The sequence below is a fragment of the Balaenoptera ricei genome, chromosome 4 (genome assembly GCF_028023285.1).
Source record: "Balaenoptera ricei isolate mBalRic1 chromosome 4, mBalRic1.hap2, whole genome shotgun sequence".
NCBI lineage: Eukaryota > Metazoa > Chordata > Mammalia > Artiodactyla > Balaenopteridae > Balaenoptera > Balaenoptera ricei.
The window spans coordinates 45,455,009-45,473,511 of record NC_082642.1 but is presented as its reverse complement, the minus strand read 5'-3'; positions in this window follow the sequence as shown (position 1 = coordinate 45,473,511).

The following is an 18,503-nucleotide window of genomic DNA, read 5'->3' as shown; positions in this document are numbered from 1 at the left end:
AGCCATGGAGAAGAGTTTAGACACTAGGATAAGATAAGGAACACACCCATTATAAAGAAATCACATTAGGATTCTCTTTTTAAGCTGTTCCTTCAAACACTAGTGCTTAGGAAATCTATTGGAGGCAGAAGCAGTCAAGGGTAGCCTAGGGTTAGGGTTAGGCTTAGGGTTAGGCTTAGGGTACGGCTTAGGGTACGGGTTCGGGGAGGGGTTCGGGTACGGCGTAGGGTATGGGTTAGGGTTAGGGTTAGTGTTAGGGTTAGGGCTCGGTTTAGGGTACTGGTTAGGATTAGGGTACGTGTTAGGGTTAGGGGAGGGGTTAGGGTTAGGGTACGCGTTAGGGTTAGGGTAGTTATTAAACCTATCCCACTCTCTAGATACCCCTTAGCACGTAAAGGAATATTATTTGCGGGTCCAGCCATGGAGAAGAGTTTAGACACTAGGATAAAATAAGGAACACATACATTATAAAGAAATCACATTAGGATTCTCTTTTTAAGCTGTTCCTTAAAACACTAGTGCTTAGGAAATCTATTGGAGGCAGAAGCAGTCAAGGGTAGCCTAGGGTTAGGGTTAGGCTTAGGGTTAGGGTTAGGGTACGGCTTAGGGTAGGGGTTTGGGGAGAGGTTCGGGTATGGCGTAGGGTATGGGTTAGGGTTAGGGTTAGGGTTAGTGTTAGGGTTAGGGCTCGGTTTAGGGTACGGGTTAGGATTAGGGTACGTGTTAGGGTTAGGGTAGGGGTTAGGGTTAGGGTACGCGTTAGGGTTAGGGTAGTTATTAAACCTATCCCACTCTCTAGGTACCCCTTAGCACGTAAAGGAATATTATTTGGGGGTCCAGCCATGGAGAAGAGTTTAGACACTAGGATAAGATAAGGAACACACCCATTATAAAGAAATCACATTAGGATTCTCTTTTTAAGCTGTTCCTTCAAACACTAGTGCTTAGGAAATCTATTGGAGGCAGAAGCAGTCAAGGGTAGCCTAGGGTTAGGGTTAGGCTTAGGGTTAGGCTTAGGGTACGGCTTAGGGTACGGGTTCGGGGAGGGGTTCGGGTACGGCGTAGGGTATGGGTTAGGGTTAGGGTTAGTGTTAGGGTTAGGGCTCGGTTTAGGGTACGGGTTAGAATTAGGGTACGTGTTAGGGTTAGGGTAGGGGTTAGGGTTAGGGTACGCGTTAGGCTTAGGGTAGTTATTAAACCTATCCCACTCTCTAGATACCCCTTAGCACGTAAAGGAATATTATTTGCGGGTCCAGCCATGGAGAAGAGTTTAGAAACTAGGATAAGATAAGGAACACATACATTATAAAGAAATCACATTAGGATTCTCTTTTTAAGCTGTTCCTTCAAACACTAGTGCTTAGGAAATCTATTGGAGGCAGAAGCAGTCAAGGGTAGCCTAGGGTTAGGGTTAGGCTAAGGGTTAGGCTTTGGGTACGGCTTAGGGTACGGTTTCGGGGAGGGGTTCGGGTACGGCGTAGGGTATGGTTTAGGGTTAGGGTTAGTGTTAGGGTTAGGGCTCGGTTTAGGGTACGGGTTAGGATTAGGGTACGTGTTAGGGTTAGGGTACGGTTTAGGCTTAGGGTACGCATTAGGGTTAGGGTAGTTATTAAACCTATCCCACTCTCTAGATACCCCTTAGCACGTAAAGGTATATTATTTGGGGGTCTAGCCATGGAGAAGAGTTTAGACACTAGGATAAGATAAGGAACACACCCATTATAAAGAAATCACATTAGGATTCTCTTTTTAAGCTGTTCCTTCAAACACTAGTGCTTAGGAAATCTATTGGAGGCAGAAGCAGTCAAGGGTAGCCTAGGGTTAGGGTTAGGCTTAGGGTTAGGCTTAGGGTACGGCTTAGGGTACGGGTTCGGGGAGGGGTTCGGGTACGGCGTAGGGTATGGGTTAGGGTTAGGGTTAGGGTTAGTGTTAGGGTTAGGGCTCGGTTTAGGGTACGGGTTAGGATTAGGGTACGTGTTAGGGTTAGGGTAGGGGTTAGGGTTAGGGTATGCATTAGGGTTAGGGTAGTTAGTAAACCTATCCCACTCTCTAGATACCCCTTAGCACGTAAAGGAATATTATTTGGGGGTCCAGCCATGGAGAAGAGTTTAGACACTAGGATAAGATAAGGAACACACCCATTATAAAGAAATCACATTAGGATTCTCTTTTTAAGCTGTTCCTTCAAACACTAGTGCTTAGGAAATCTATTGGAGGCAGAAGCAGTCAAGGGTAGCCTAGGGTTAGGGTTAGGCTTAGGGTTAGGCTTAGGGTACGGCTTAGGGTACGGGTTCGGGGAGGGGTTCGGGTACGGCGTAGGGTATGGGTTAGGGTTAGGGTTAGGGTTAGTGTTAGGGTTAGGGCTCGGTTTAGGGTACGGGTTAGGATTAGGGTACGTGTTAGGGTTAGAGTAGGGGTTAGGGTTAGGGTACGCGTTAGGGTTAGGGTAGTTATTAAACCTATCCCACTCTCTAGATACCCCTTAGCACGTAAAGGAATATTATTTGGGGGTCCAGCCATGGAGAAGAGTTTAGACACTAGGATAAGATAAGGAACACACCCATTATAAAGAAATCACATTAGGATTCTCTTTTTAAGCTGTTCCTTAAAACACTAGTGCTTAGGAAATCTATTGGAGGCAGAAGTAGTAAAGGGTAGCCTAGGGTTAGGGTTAGGCTTAGGGTACGGCTTAGGGTACGGGTTCGGGGAGGGGTTCGGGTACGGCGTAGGGTATGGGTTAGGGTTAGGGTTAGGGTTTGAGTTAGGGTTAGGGCTCGGTTTAGGGTACGGGTTAGGATTAGGGTAGGGGTTAGGGTTAGGGTACGCGTTAGGGTTAGGGTAGTTATTAAACCTATCCCACTCTCTAGATACCCCTTAGCACGTAAAGGAATATTATTTGGGGGTCCAGCCATGGAGAAGAGTTTAGACACTAGGATAAGATAAGGAACACACCCATTATGAAGAAATCACATTAGGATTCTCTTTTTAAGCTGTTCCTTCAAACACTAGTGCTTAGGAAATCTATTGGAGGCAGAAGCAGTCAAGAGTAGCCTAGGGTTAGGCTTAGGCTTAGGGTTAGGCTTAGGGTACGGCTTAGGGTACGGGTTCGGGGAGGGGTTCGGGTACGGCGTAGGGTATGGGTTAGGGTTAGGGTTAGGGTTTGAGTTAGGGTTAGGGCTCGGTTTAGGGTACGGGTTAGGATTAGGGTACGTTTTAGGGTTAGGGTAGGGGTTAGGGTTAGGGTACGCGTTAGGGTTAGGGTAGTTATTAAACCTATCTCACTCTCTAGATATCCCTTAGCACGTAAAGGAATATTATTTGGGGGTCCAGCCATGGAGAAGAGTTTAGACACTAGGATAAGATAAGGAACACACCCATTATAAAGAAATCACATTAGGATTCTCTTTTTAAGCTGTTCCTTCAAACACTAGTGCTTAGGAAATCTATTGGAGGCAGAAGCAGTCAAGGGTAGCCTAGGGTTAGGGTTAGGCTTAGGGTTAGGATTAGGGTACGGCTTAGGGTACGGGTTCGGGGAGGGGTTCGGGTACGGCGTAGGGTATGGCTTAGGGTTAGGGTTAGGGTTAGTGTTAGGGTTAGGGCTCGGTTTAGGGTACGGGTTAGGATTAGGGTACGTGTTAGGGTTAGGGTAGGGGTTAGGGTTAGGGTACGCATTAGGGTTAGGGTAGTTATTAAACCTATCCCACTCTCTAGATACCCCTTAGCACGTAAAGGAATATTATTTGGGGGTCCAGCCATGGAGAAGAGTTTAGACACTAGGATAAGATAAGGAACACACCCATTATAAAGAAATCACATTAGGATTCTCTTTTTAAGCTGTTCCTTCAAACACTAGTGCTTAGGAAATCTATTGGAGGCAGAAGCAGTCAAGGGTAGCCTAGGGTTAGGGTTAGGCTTAGGGTTAGGCTTAGGGTACGGCTTAGGGTACGGGTTCGGGGAGGGGTTCGGGTACGGCGTAGGGTATGGGTTAGGGTTAGGGTTAGGGTTAGTGTTAGGGTTAGGGCTCAGTTTAGGGTACGGGTTAGGATTAGGGTACGTGTTAGGGTTAGGGTAGGGGTTAGGGTTAGGGTACGCGTTAGGGTTAGGGTAGTTATTAAACCTATCCCACTCTCTAGATACCCCTTAGCACGTAAAGGAATATAATTTGGGGGTCCAGCCATGGACAAGAGTTTAGACACTAGGATAAGATAAGGAACACACCCATTATAAACAAATCACATTAGGATTCTGTTTTTAAGCTGTTCCTTAAAACACTAGTGCTTAGGAAATCTATTGGAGGCAGAAGCACTCAACGGTAGCCTAGGGTTAGGGTTCGGCTTAGGGTTAGGCTTAGGGTACGACTTAGGGTTCGGGTACGGCATAGGGTATGGGTTAGGGTTAGGGTTAGTGTTAGGGTTAGGGCTCGGTTTAGGGTACGGGTTAGGATTAGGGTACGTGTTAGGGTTAGGGTAGGGGTTAGGGTTAGGGTACGCATTAGGGTTAGGGTAGTTATTAAACCTATCCCACTATCTAGATACCCCTTAGCACGTAAAGGAATATTATTTGGGGGTCCAGCCATGGAGAAGAGTTTAGACACTAGGATAAGATAAGGAACACACCCATTATAAAGAAATCACATTAGGATTCTCTTTTTAAGCTGTTCCTTCAAACACTAGTGCTTAGGAAATCTATTGGAGGCAGAAGCAGTCAAGGGTAGCCTAGGGTTAGGGTTAGGCTTAGGGTTAGGCTTAGGGTACGGCTTAGGGTACGGGTTCGGGGCGGGGTTCGGGTACGGCGTAGGGTATGGGTTAGGGTTAGGGTTAGTGTTAGGGTTAGGGCTCGGTTTAGGGTACTGGTTAGGATTAGGGTACGTGTTAGGGTTAGGGGAGGGGTTAGGGTTAGGGTACGCGTTAGGGTTAGGGTAGTTATTAAACCTATCCCACTCTCTAGATACCCCTTAGCACGTAAAGGAATATTATTTGCGGGTCCAGCCATGGAGAAGAGTTTAGACACTAGGATAAAATAAGGAACACATACATTATAAAGAAATCACATTAGGATTCTCTTTTTAAGCTGTTCCTTAAAACACTAGTGCTTAGGAAATCTATTGGAGGCAGAAGCAGTCAAGGGTAGCCTAGGGTTAGGGTTAGGCTTAGGGTTAGGGTTAGGGTACGGCTTAGAGTAGGGGTTTGGGGAGAGGTTCGGGTACGGCGTAGGGTATGGGTTAGGGTTAGGGTTAGGGTTAGTGTTAGGGTTAGGGCTCGGTTTAGGGTACGGGTTAGGATTAGGGTACGTGTTAGGGTTAGGGTAGGGGTTAGGGTTAGGGTACGCGTTAGGGTTAGGGTAGTTATTAAACCTATCCCACTCTCTAGATACCCCTTAGCACGTAAAGGAATATTATTTGGGGGTCCAGCCATGGAGAAGAGTTTAGACACTAGGATAAGATAAGGAACACACCCATTATAAAGAAATCACATTAGGATTCTCTTTTTAAGCTGTTCCTTCAAACACTAGTGCTTAGGAAATCTATTGGAGGCAGAAGCAGTCAAGGGTAGCCTAGGGTTAGGGTTAGGCTTAGGGTTAGGCTTAGGGTACGGCTTAGGGTACGGGTTCGGGGAGGGGTTCGGGTACGGCGTAGGGTATGGGTTAGGGTTAGGGTTAGGGTTAGTGTTAGGGTTAGGGCTCGGTTTAGGGTACGGGTTAGAATTAGGGTACGTGTTAGGGTTAGGGTAGGGGTTAGGGTTAGGGTACGCGTTAGGCTTAGGGTAGTTATTAAACCTATCCCACTCTCTAGATACCCCTTAGCACGTAAAGGAATATTATTTGCCGGTCCAGCCATGGAGAAGAGTTTAGACACTAGGATAAGATAAGGAACACATACATTATAAAGAAATCACATTAGGATTCTCTTTTTAAGCTGTTCCTTCAAACACTAGTGCTTAGGAAATCTATTGGAGGCAGAAGCAGTCAAGGGTAGCCTAGGGTTAGGGTTAGGCTAAGGGTTAGGCTTTGGGTACGGCTTAGGGTACGGTTTCGGGGAGGGGTTCGGGTACGGCGTAGGGTATGGGTTAGGGTTAGGGTTAGTGTTAGGGTTAGGGCTCGGTTTAGGGTACGGGTTAGGATTAGGGTACGTGTTAGGGTTAGGGTACGGTTTAGGCTTAGGGTACGCGTTAGGGTTAGGGTAGTTATTAAACCTATCCCACTCTCTAGATACCCCTTAGCACGTAAAGGTATATTATTTGGGGGTCCAGCCATGGAGAAGAGTTTAGACACTAGGATAAGATAAGGAACACACCCATTATAAAGAAATCACATTAGGATTCTCTTTTTAAGCTGTTCCTTCAAACAGTAGTGCTTAGGAAATCTATTGGAGGCAGAAGCAGTCAAGGGTAGCCAAGGGTTAGGGTTAGGCTTAGGGTTAGGCTTAGGGTACGGCTTAGGGTACGGGTTCGGGGAGGGGTTCGGGTACGGCGTAGGGTATGGGTTAGGGTTAGGGTTAGGGTTTGAGTTACGGTTAGGGCTCGGTTTAGGGTACGGGTTAGGATTAGGGTACGTTTTAGGGTTAGGGTAGGGGTTAGGGTTAGGGTACGCATTAGGGTTAGGGTAGTTATTAAACCTATCCCGCTCTCTAGATACCCCTTAGCACGTAAAGGAATATTATTTGGGGGTCCAGCCATGGAGAAGAGTTTAGACACTAGGATAAGATAAGGAACACACCCATTATAAAGAAATCACATTAGGATTCTCTTTTTAAGCTGTTCCTTACAACACTAGTGCTTAGGAAATCTATTGGAGGCAGAAGCAGTCAAGGGTAGCCTAGGGTTAGGGTTAGGCTTAGGGTTAGGCTTAGGGTACGGCTTAGGGTACGGGTTCGGGGAGGGGTTCGGGTACGGCGTAGGGTATGGTTTAGGGTTAGGGTTAGGGTTAGTGTTAGGGTTAGGGCTCGGTTTAGGGTACGGGTTAGGATTAGGGTACGTGTTAGGGTTAGGGTAGGGGTTAGGGTTAGGGTATGCATTAGGGTTAGGGTAGTTAGTAAACCTATCCCACTCTCTAGATACCCCTTAGCACGTAAAGGAATATTATTTGGGGGTCCAGCCATGGAGAAGAGTTTAGACACTAGGATAAGATAAGGAACACACCCATTATAAAGAAATCACATTAGGATTCTCTTTTTAAGCTGTTCCTTCAAACACTAGTGCTTAGGAAATCTATTGGAGGCAGAAGCAGTCAAGGGTAGCCTAGGGTTAGGGTTAGGCTTACGGTTAGGCTTAGGGTACGGCTTAGGGTACGGGTTCGGGGAGGGGTTCGGGTACGGCGTAGGGTATGGGTTAGGGTTAGGGTTAGGGTTAGTGTTAGGGTTAGGGCTCGGTTTAGGGTACGGGTTAGGATTAGGGTACGTGTTAGGGTTAGGGTAGGGGTTAGGGTTAGGGTACGCGTTAGGGTTAGGGTAGTTATTAAACCTATCCCACTCTCTAGATACCCCTTAGCACGTAAAGGAATATTATTTGGGGGTCCAGCCATGGAGAAGAGTTTAGACACTAGGATAAGATAAGGAACACACCCATTATAAAGAAATCACATTAGGATTCTCTTTTTAAGCTGTTCCTTAAAACACTAGTGCTTAGGAAATCTATTGGAGGCAGAAGTAGTCAAGGGTAGCCTAGGGTTAGGGTTAGGCTTAGGGTACGGCTTAGGGTACGGGTTCGGGGAGGGGTTCGGGTACGGCGTAGGGTATGGGTTAGGGTTAGGGTTAGGGTTTGAGTTAGGGTTAGGGCTCGGTTTAGGGTACGGGTTAGGATTAGGGTAGGGGTTAGGGTTAGGGTACGCGTTAGGGTTAGGGTAGTTATTAAACCTATCCCACTCTCTAGATACCCCTTAGCACGTAAAGGAATATTATTTGGGGGTCCAGCCATGGAGAAGAGTTTAGACACTAGGATAAGATAAGGAACACACCCATTATGAAGAAATCACATTAGGATTCTCTTTTTAAGCTGTTCCTTCAAACACTAGTGCTTAGGAAATCTATTGGAGGCAGAAGCAGTCAAGAGTAGCCTAGGGTTAGGCTTAGGCTTAGGGTTAGGCTTAGGGTACGGCTTAGGGTACGGGTTCGGGGAGGGGTTCGGGTACGGCGTAGGGTATGGGTTAGGGTTAGGGTTAGGGTTTGAGTTAGGGTTAGGGCTCGGTTTAGGGTACGGGTTAGGATTAGGGTACGTTTTAGGGTTAGGGTAGGGGTTAGGGTTAGGGTACGCGTTAGGGTTAGGGTAGTTATTAAACCTATCTCACTCTCTAGATATCCCTTAGCTCGTAAAGGAATATTATTTGGGGGTCCAGCCATGGAGAAGAGTTTAGACACTAGGATAAGATAAGGAACACACCCATTATAAAGAAATCACATTAGGATTCTCTTTTTAAGCTGTTCCTTCAAACACTAGTGCTTAGGAAATCTATTGGAGGCAGAAGCAGTCAAGGGTAGCCTAGGGTTAGGGTTAGGCTTAGGGTTAGGATTAGGGTACGGCTTAGGGTACGGGTTCGGGGAGGGGTTCGGGTACGGCGTAGGGTATGGCTTAGGGTTAGGGTTAGGGTTAGTGTTAGGGTTAGGGCTCGGTTTAGGGTACGGGTTAGGATTAGGGTACGTGTTAGGGTTAGGGTAGGGGTTAGGGTTAGGGTACGCATTAGGGTTAGGGTAGTTATTAAACCTATCCCACTCTCTAGATACCCCTTAGCACGTAAAGGAATATTATTTGGGGGTCCAGCCATGGAGAAGAGTTTAGACACTAGGATAAGATAAGGAACACACCCATTATAAAGAAATCACATTAGGATTCTCTTTTTAAGCTGTTCCTTCAAACACTAGTGCTTAGGAAATCTATTGGAGGCAGAAGCAGTCAAGGGTAGCCTAGGGTTAGGGTTAGGCTTAGGGTTAGGCTTAGGGTACGGCTTAGGGTACGGGTTCGGGGAGGGGTTCGGGTACGGCGTAGGGTATGGGTTAGGGTTAGGGTTAGGGTTAGTGTTAGGGTTAGGGCTCAGTTTAGGGTACGGGTTAGGATTAGGGTACGTGTTAGGGTTAGGGTAGGGGTTAGGGTTAGGGTACGCGTTAGGGTTAGGGTAGTTATTAAACCTATCCCACTCTCTAGATACCCCTTAGCACGTAAAGGAATATAATTTGGGGGTCCAGCCATGGACAAGAGTTTAGACACTAGGATAAGATAAGGAACACACCCATTATAAAGAAATCACATTAGGATTCTGTTTTTAAGCTGTTCCTTAAAACACTAGTGCTTAGGAAATCTATTGGAGGCAGAAGCACTCAACGGTAGCCTAGGGTTAGGGTTCGGCTTAGGGTTAGGCTTAGGGTACGACTTAGGGTTCGGGTACGGCATAGGGTATGGGTTAGGGTTAGGGTTAGTGTTAGGGTTAGGGCTCGGTTTAGGGTACGGGTTAGGATTAGGGTACGTGTTAGGGTTAGGGTAGGGGTTAGGGTTAGGGTACGCATTAGGGTTAGGGTAGTTATTAAACCTATCCCACTATCTAGATACCCCTTAGCACGTAAAGGAATATTATTTGGGGGTCCAGCCATGGAGAAGAGTTTAGACACTAGGATAAGATAAGGAACACACCCATTATAAAGAAATCACATTAGGATTCTCTTTTTAAGCTGTTCCTTCAAACACTAGTGCTTAGGAAATCTATTGGAGGCAGAAGCAGTCAAGGGTAGCCTAGGGTTAGGGTTAGGCTTAGGGTAAGGCTTAGGGTACGGCTTAGGGTACGGGTTCGGGGAGGGGTTCGGGTACGGCGTAGGGTATGGGTTAGGGTTAGGGTTAGTGTTAGGGTTAGGGCTCGGTTTAGGGTACTGGTTAGGATTAGGGTACGTGTTAGGGTTAGGGGAGGGGTTAGGGTTAGGGTACGCGTTAGGGTTAGGGTAGTTATTAAACCTATCCCACTCTCTAGATACCCCTTAGCACGTAAAGGAATATTATTTGCGGGTCCAGCTATGGAGAAGAGTTTAGACACTAGGATAAAATAAGGAACACATACATTATAAAGAAATCACATTAGGATTCTCTTTTTAAGCTGTTCCTTAAAACACTAGTGCTTAGGAAATCTATTGGAGGCAGAAGCAGTCAAGGGTAGCCTAGGGTTAGGGTTAGGCTTAGGGTTAGGGTTAGGGTACGGCTTAGAGTAGGGGTTTGGGGAGAGGTTCGGGTACGGCGTAGGGTATGGGTTAGGGTTAGGGTTAGGGTTAGTGTTAGGGTTAGGGCTCGGTTTAGGGTACGGGTTAGGATTAGGGTACGTGTTAGGGTTAGGGTACGGTTTAGGCTTAGGGTACGCGTTAGGGTTAGGGTAGTTATTAAACCTATCCCACTCTCTAGATACCCCTTAGCACGTAAAGGTATATTATTTGGGGGTCCAGCCATGGAGAAGAGTTTAGACACTAGGATAAGATAAGGAACACACCCATTATAAAGAAATCACATTAGGATTCTCTTTTTAAGCTGTTCCTTCAAACAGTAGTGCTTAGGAAATCTATTGGAGGCAGAAGCAGTCAAGGGTAGCCAAGGGTTAGGGTTAGGCTTAGGGTTAGGCTTAGGGTACGGCTTAGGGTACGGGTTCGGGGAGGGGTTCGGGTACGGCGTAGGGTATGGGTTAGGGTTAGGGTTAGGGTTTGAGTTACGGTTAGGGCTCGGTTTAGGGTACGGGTTAGGATTAGGGTACGTTTTAGGGTTAGGGTAGGGGTTAGGGTTAGGGTACGCATTAGGGTTAGGGTAGTTATTAAACCTATCCCGCTCTCTAGATACCCCTTAGCACGTAAAGGAATATTATTTGGGGGTCCAGCCATGGAGAAGAGTTTAGACACTAGGATAAGATAAGGAACACACCCATTATAAAGAAATCACATTAGGATTCTCTTTTTAAGCTGTTCCTTACAACACTAGTGCTTAGGAAATCTATTGGAGGCAGAAGCAGTCAAGGGTAGCCTAGGGTTAGGGTTAGGCTTAGGGTTAGGCTTAGGGTACGGCTTAGGGTACGGGTTCGGGGAGGGGTTCGGGTACGGCGTAGGGTATGGTTTAGGGTTAGGGTTAGGGTTAGTGTTAGGGTTAGGGCTCGGTTTAGGGTACGGGTTAGGATTAGGGTACGTGTTAGGGTTAGGGTAGGGGTTAGGGTTAGGGTATGCATTAGGGTTAGGGTAGTTAGTAAACCTATCCCACTCTCTAGATACCCCTTAGCACGTAAAGGAATATTATTTGGGGGTCCAGCCATGGAGAAGAGTTTAGACACTAGGATAAGATAAGGAACACACCCATTATAAAGAAATCACATTAGGATTCTCTTTTTAAGCTATTCCTTCAAACACTAGTGCTTAGGAAATCTATTGGAGGCAGAAGCAGTCAAGGGTAGCCTAGGGTTAGGGTTAGGCTTACGGTTAGGCTTAGGGTACGGCTTAGGGTACGGGTTCGGGGAGGGGTTCGGGTACGGCGTAGGGTATGGGTTAGGGTTAGGGTTAGGGTTAGTGTTAGGGTTAGGGCTCGGTTTAGGGTACGGGTTAGGATTAGGGTACGTGTTAGGGTTAGGGTAGGGGTTAGGGTTAGGGTACGCGTTAGGGTTAGGGTAGTTATTAAACCTATCCCACTCTCTAGATACCCCTTAGCACGTAAAGGAATATTATTTGGGGGTCCAGCCATGGAGAAGAGTTTAGACACTAGGATAAGATAAGGAACACACCCATTATGAAGAAATCACATTAGGATTCTCTTTTTAAGCTGTTCCTTCAAACACTAGTGCTTAGGAAATCTATTGGAGGCAGAAGCAGTCAAGAGTAGCCTAGGGTTAGGCTTAGGCTTAGGGTTAGGCTTAGGGTACGGCTTAGGGTACGGGTTCGGGGAGGGGTTCGGGTACGGCGTAGGGTATGGGTTAGGGTTAGGGTTAGGGTTTGAGTTAGGGTTAGGGCTCGGTTTAGGGTACGGGTTAGGATTAGGGTACGTTTTAGGGTTAGGGTAGGGGTTAGGGTTAGGGTACGCGTTAGGGTTAGGGTAGTTATTAAACCTATCTCACTCTCTAGATATCCCTTAGCACGTAAAGGAATATTATTTGGGGGTCCAGCCATGGAGAAGAGTTTAGACACTAGGATAAGATAAGGAACACACCCATTATAAAGAAATCACATTAGGATTCTCTTTTTAAGCTGTTCCTTCAAACACTAGTGCTTAGGAAATCTATTGGAGGCAGAAGCAGTCAAGGGTAGCCTAGGGTTAGGGTTAGGCTTAGGGTTAGGATTAGGGTACGGCTTAGGGTACGGGTTCGGGGAGGGGTTCGGGTACGGCGTAGGGTATGGCTTAGGGTTAGGGTTAGGGTTAGTGTTAGGGTTAGGGCTCGGTTTAGGGTACGGGTTAGGATTAGGGTACGTGTTAGGGTTAGGGTAGGGGTTAGGGTTAGGGTACGCATTAGGGTTAGGGTAGTTATTAAACCTATCCCACTCTCTAGATACCCCTTAGCACGTAAAGGAATATTATTTGGGGGTCCAGCCATGGAGAAGAGTTTAGACACTAGGATAAGATAAGGAACACACCCATTATAAAGAAATCACATTAGGATTCTCTTTTTAAGCTGTTCCTTCAAACACTAGTGCTTAGGAAATCTATTGGAGGCAGAAGCAGTCAAGGGTAGCCTAGGGTTAGGGTTAGGCTTAGGGTTAGGCTTAGGGTACGGCTTAGGGTACGGGTTCGGGGAGGGGTTCGGGTACGGCGTAGGGTATGGGTTAGGGTTAGGGTTAGGGTTAGTGTTAGGGTTAGGGCTCAGTTTAGGGTACGGGTTAGGATTAGGGTACGTGTTAGGGTTAGGGTAGGGGTTAGGGTTAGGGTACGCGTTAGGGTTAGGGTAGTTATTAAACCTATCCCACTCTCTAGATACCCCTTAGCACGTAAAGGAATATAATTTGGGGGTCCAGCCATGGACAAGAGTTTAGACACTAGGATAAGATAAGGAACACACCCATTATAAAGAAATCACATTAGGATTCTGTTTTTAAGCTGTTCCTTAAAACACTAGTGCTTAGGAAATCTCTTGGAGGCAGAAGCACTCAACGGTAGCCTAGGGTTAGGGTTCGGCTTAGGGTTAGGCTTAGGGTACGACTTAGGGTTCGGGTACGGCATAGGGTATGGGTTAGGGTTAGGGTTAGTGTTAGGGTTAGGGCTCGGTTTAGGGTACGGGTTAGGATTAGGGTACGTGTTAGGGTTAGGGTAGGGGTTAGGGTTAGGGTACGCATTAGGGTTAGGGTAGTTATTAAACCTATCCCACTATCTAGATACCCCTTAGCACGTAAAGGAATATTATTTGGGGGTCCAGCCATGGAGAAGAGTTTAGACACTAGGATAAGATAAGGAACACACCCATTATAAAGAAATCACATTAGGATTCTCTTTTTAAGCTGTTCCTTCAAACACTAGTGCTTAGGAAATCTATTGGAGGCAGAAGCAGTCAAGGGTAGCCTAGGGTTAGGGTTAGGCTTAGGGTAAGGCTTAGGGTACGGCTTAGGGTACGGGTTCGGGGAGGGGTTCGGGTACGGCGTAGGGTATGGGTTAGGGTTAGGGTTAGTGTTAGGGTTAGGGCTCGGTTTAGGGTACTGGTTAGGATTAGGGTACGTGTTAGGGTTAGGGGAGGGGTTAGGGTTAGGGTACGCGTTAGGGTTAGGGTAGTTATTAAACCTATCCCACTCTCTAGATACCCCTTAGCACGTAAAGGAATATAATTTGGGGGTCCAGCCATGGAGAAGAGTTTAGACACTAGGATAAGATAAGGAACACACCCATTATAAAGAAATCACATTAGGATTCTCTTTTTAAGCTGTTCCTTCAAACACTAGTGCTTAGGAAATCTATTGGAGGCAGAAGCAGTCAAGGGTAGCCTAGGGTTAGGGTTAGGCTTAGGGTTAGGATTAGGGTACGGCTTAGGGTACGGGTTCGGGGAGGGGTTCGGGTACGGCGTAGGGTATGGCTTAGGGTTAGGGTTAGGGTTAGTGTTAGGGTTAGGGCTCGGTTTAGGGTACGGGTTAGGATTAGGGTACGTGTTAGGGTTAGGGTAGGGGTTAGGGTTAGGGTACGCATTAGGGTTAGGGTAGTTATTAAACCTATCCCACTCTCTAGATACCCCTTAGCACGTAAAGGAATATTATTTGGGGGTCCAGCCATGGAGAAGAGTTTAGACACTAGGATAAGATAAGGAACACACCCATTATAAAGAAATCACATTAGGATTCTCTTTTTAAGCTGTTCCTTCAAACACTAGTGCTTAGGAAATCTATTGGAGGCAGAAGCAGTCAAGGGTAGCCTAGGGTTAGGGTTAGGCTTAGGGTTAGGCTTAGGGTACGGCTTAGGGTACGGGTTCGGGGAGGGGTTCGGGTACGGCGTAGGGTATGGGTTAGGGTTAGGGTTAGGGTTAGTGTTAGGGTTAGGGCTCAGTTTAGGGTACGGGTTAGGATTAGGGTACGTGTTAGGGTTAGGGTAGGGGTTAGGGTTAGGGTACGCGTTAGGGTTAGGGTAGTTATTAAACCTATCCCACTCTCTAGATACCCCTTAGCACGTAAAGGAATATAATTTGGGGGTCCAGCCATGGACAAGAGTTTAGACACTAGGATAAGATAAGGAACACACCCATTATAAAGAAATCACATTAGGATTCTGTTTTTAAGCTGTTCCTTAAAACACTAGTGCTTAGGAAATCTATTGGAGGCAGAAGCACTCAACGGTAGCCTAGGGTTAGGGTTCGGCTTAGGGTTAGGCTTAGGGTACGACTTAGGGTTCGGGTACGGCATAGGGTATGGGTTAGGGTTAGGGTTAGTGTTAGGGTTAGGGCTCGGTTTAGGGTACGGGTTAGGATTAGGGTACGTGTTAGGGTTAGGGTAGGGGTTAGGGTTAGGGTACGCATTAGGGTTAGGGTAGTTATTAAACCTATCCCACTATCTAGATACCCCTTAGCACGTAAAGGAATATTATTTGGGGGTCCAGCCATGGAGAAGAGTTTAGACACTAGGATAAGATAAGGAACACACCCATTATAAAGAAATCACATTAGGATTCTCTTTTTAAGCTGTTCCTTCAAACACTAGTGCTTAGGAAATCTATTGGAGGCAGAAGCAGTCAAGGGTAGCCTAGGGTTAGGGTTAGGCTTAGGGTAAGGCTTAGGGTACGGCTTAGGGTACGGGTTCGGGGAGGGGTTCGGGTACGGCGTAGGGTATGGGTTAGGGTTAGGGTTAGTGTTAGGGTTAGGGCTCGGTTTAGGGTACTGGTTAGGATTAGGGTACGTGTTAGGGTTAGGGGAGGGGTTAGGGTTAGGGTACGCGTTAGGGTTAGGGTAGTTATTAAACCTATCCCACTCTCTAGATACCCCTTAGCACGTAAAGGAATATTATTTGCGGGTCCAGCTATGGAGAAGAGTTTAGACACTAGGATAAAATAAGGAACACATACATTATAAAGAAATCACATTAGGATTCTCTTTTTAAGCTGTTCCTTAAAACACTAGTGCTTAGGAAATCTATTGGAGGCAGAAGCAGTCAAGGGTAGCCTAGGGTTAGGGTTAGGCTTAGGGTTAGGGTTAGGGTACGGCTTAGAGTAGGGGTTTGGGGAGAGGTTCGGGTACGGCGTAGGGTATGGGTTAGGGTTAGGGTTAGGGTTAGTGTTAGGGTTAGGGCTCGGTTTAGGGTACGGGTTAGGATTAGGGTATGTGTTAGGGTTAGGGTAGGGGTTAGGGTTAGGGTACGCGTTAGGGTTAGGGTAGTTATTAAACCTATCCCACTCTCTAGATACCCCTTAGCACGTAAAGGAATATTATTTGGGGGTCCAGCCATGGAGAAGAGTTTAGACACTAGGATAAGATAAGGAACACACCCATTATAAAGAAATCACATTAGGATTCTCTTTTTAAGCTGTTCCTTCAAACACTAGTGCTTAGGAAATCTATTGGAGGCAGAAGCAGTCAAGGGTAGCCTAGGGTTAGGGTTAGGCTTAGGGTTAGGCTTAGGGTACGGCTTAGGGTACGGGTTCGGGGAGGGGTTCGGGTACGGCGTAGGGTATGGGTTAGGGTTAGGGTTAGGGTTTGAGTTACGGTTAGGGCTCGGTTTAGGGTAAGGGTTAGGATTAGGGTACGTGTTAGGGTTAGGGTAGGGGTTAGGGTTAGGGTACGCGTTAGGGTTAGGGTAGTTATTAAACCTATCCCGCTCTCTAGATACCCCTTAGCACGTAAAGGAATATTATTTGGGGGTCCAGCCATGGAGAAGAGTTTAGACACTAGGATAAGATAAGGAACACACCCATTATAAAGAAATCACATTAGGATTCTCTTTTTAAGCTGTTCCTTCAAACACTAGTGCTTAGGAAATCTATTGGAGGCAGAAGCAGTCAAGGGTAGCCTAGGGTTAGGGTTAGGCTTAGGGTTAGGCTTAGGGTACGGCTTAGGGTACGGGTTCGGGGAGGGGTTCGGGTACGGCGTAGGGTATGGGTTAGGGTTAGGGTTAGGGTTAGGGTTAGGGCTCGGTTTAGGGTACGGGTTAGGATTAGGGTACGTGTTAGGGTTAGGGTAGGGGTTAGGGTTAGGGTACGCATTAGGGTTAGGGTAGTTAGTAAACCTATCCCACTCTCTAGATACCCCTTAGCACGTAAAGGAATATTATTTGGGGGTCCAGCCATGGAGGAGGGTTTAGACACTAGGATAAGATAAGGAACACACCCATTATAAAGAAATCACATTAGGATTCTCTTTTTAAGCTGTTCCTTCAAACACTAGTGCTTAGGAAATCTATTGGAGGCAGAAGCAGTCAAGGGTAGCCTAGGGTTAGGGTTAGGCTTAGGGTACAGCTTAGGGTACGGGTTCGGGGAGGGTTTCGGGTACGGCGTAGGGTAAGTTTTAGGGTTAGGGTTAGTGTTAGGGTTAGGGCTCGGTTTAGGGTACAGGTTAGGATTTGGGTACGTGTTAGGGTTAGGGTAGGGGTTAGGGTTAGGGTATGCTTTAAGTTTAGGGTAGTTATTAAACCTATCCCACTCTCTAGATACCCCTTAGCACGTAAAGAATATTATTTGGGGGTCCCACCATGGAGAAGAGTTTAGACACTAGGATAAGATAAGGAACACACCCATTATAAAGAAAACACATTAGGATTCGCTTTTTAAGCTGTTCCTTGAAACACTAGTGCTTAGGAAATCTATTGGAGGCAGAAGCAGTCAAGGGTAGCCTAGGGTTAGGGTTAGGCTTAGGGTTAGGCTTAGGGTAAGGCTTAGGGTAGGGGTTCGGGGAGGGGTTCGGGTACGGCGTAGGGTATGGGTTAGGGTTAGGGTTAGGGTTAGTGTTAGGGTTAGGGCTCGGTTTAGGGTACGGGTTAGGATTAGGGTACGTGTTAGGGTTAGGGTACGGTTTAGGCTTAGGGTACGCGTTAGGGTTAGGGTAGTTATTAAACCTATCCCACTCTCTAGATACCCCTTAGCACGTAAAGGTATATTATTTGGGGGTCCAGCCATGGAGAAGAGTTTAGACACTAGGATAAGATAAGGAACACACCCATTATAAAGAAATCACATTAGGATTCTCTTTTTAAGCTGTTCCTTCAAACACTAGTGCTTAGGAAATCTATTGGAGGCAGAAGCAGTCAAGGGTAGCCAAGGGTTAGGGTTAGGCTTAGGGTTAGGCTTAGGGTACGGCTTAGGGTACGGGTTCGGGGAGGGGTTCGGGTACGGCGTAGGGTATGGGTTAGGGTTAGGGTTAGGGTTTGAGTTACGGTTAGGGCTCGGTTTAGGGTACGGGTTAGGATTAGGGTACGTTTTAGGGTTAGGGTAGGGGTTAGGGTTAGGGTACGCATTAGGGTTAGGGTAGTTATTAAACCTATCCCGCTCTCTAGATACCCCTTAGCACGTAAAGGAATATTATTTGGGGGTCCAGCCATGGAGAAGAGTTTAGGCACTAGGATAAGATAAGGAACACACCCATTATAAAGAAATCACATTAGGATTCTCTTTTTAAGCTGTTCCTTACAACACTAGTGCTTAGGAAATCTATTGGAGGCAGAAGCAGTCAAGGGTAGCCTAGGGTTAGGGTTAGGCTTAGGGTTAGGCTTAGGGTACGGCTTAGGGTACGGGTTCGGGGAGGGGTTCGGGTACGGCGTAGGGTATGGGTTAGGGTTAGGGTTAGGGTTAGTGTTAGGGTTAGGGCTCGGTTTAAGGTACGGGTTAGGATTAGGGTACGTGTTAGGGTTAGGGTAGGGGTTAGGGTTAGGGTATGCATTAGGGTTAGGGTAGTTAGTAAACCTATCCCACTCTCTAGATACCCCTTAGCACGTAAAGGAATATTATTTGGGGGTCCAGCCATGGAGAAGAGTTTAGACACTAGGATAAGATAAGGAACACACCCATTATAAAGAAATCACATTAGGATTCTCTTTTTAAGCTGTTCCTTCAAACACTAGTGCTTAGGAAATCTATTGGAGGCAGAAGCAGTCAAGGGTAGCCTAGGGTTAGGGTTAGGCT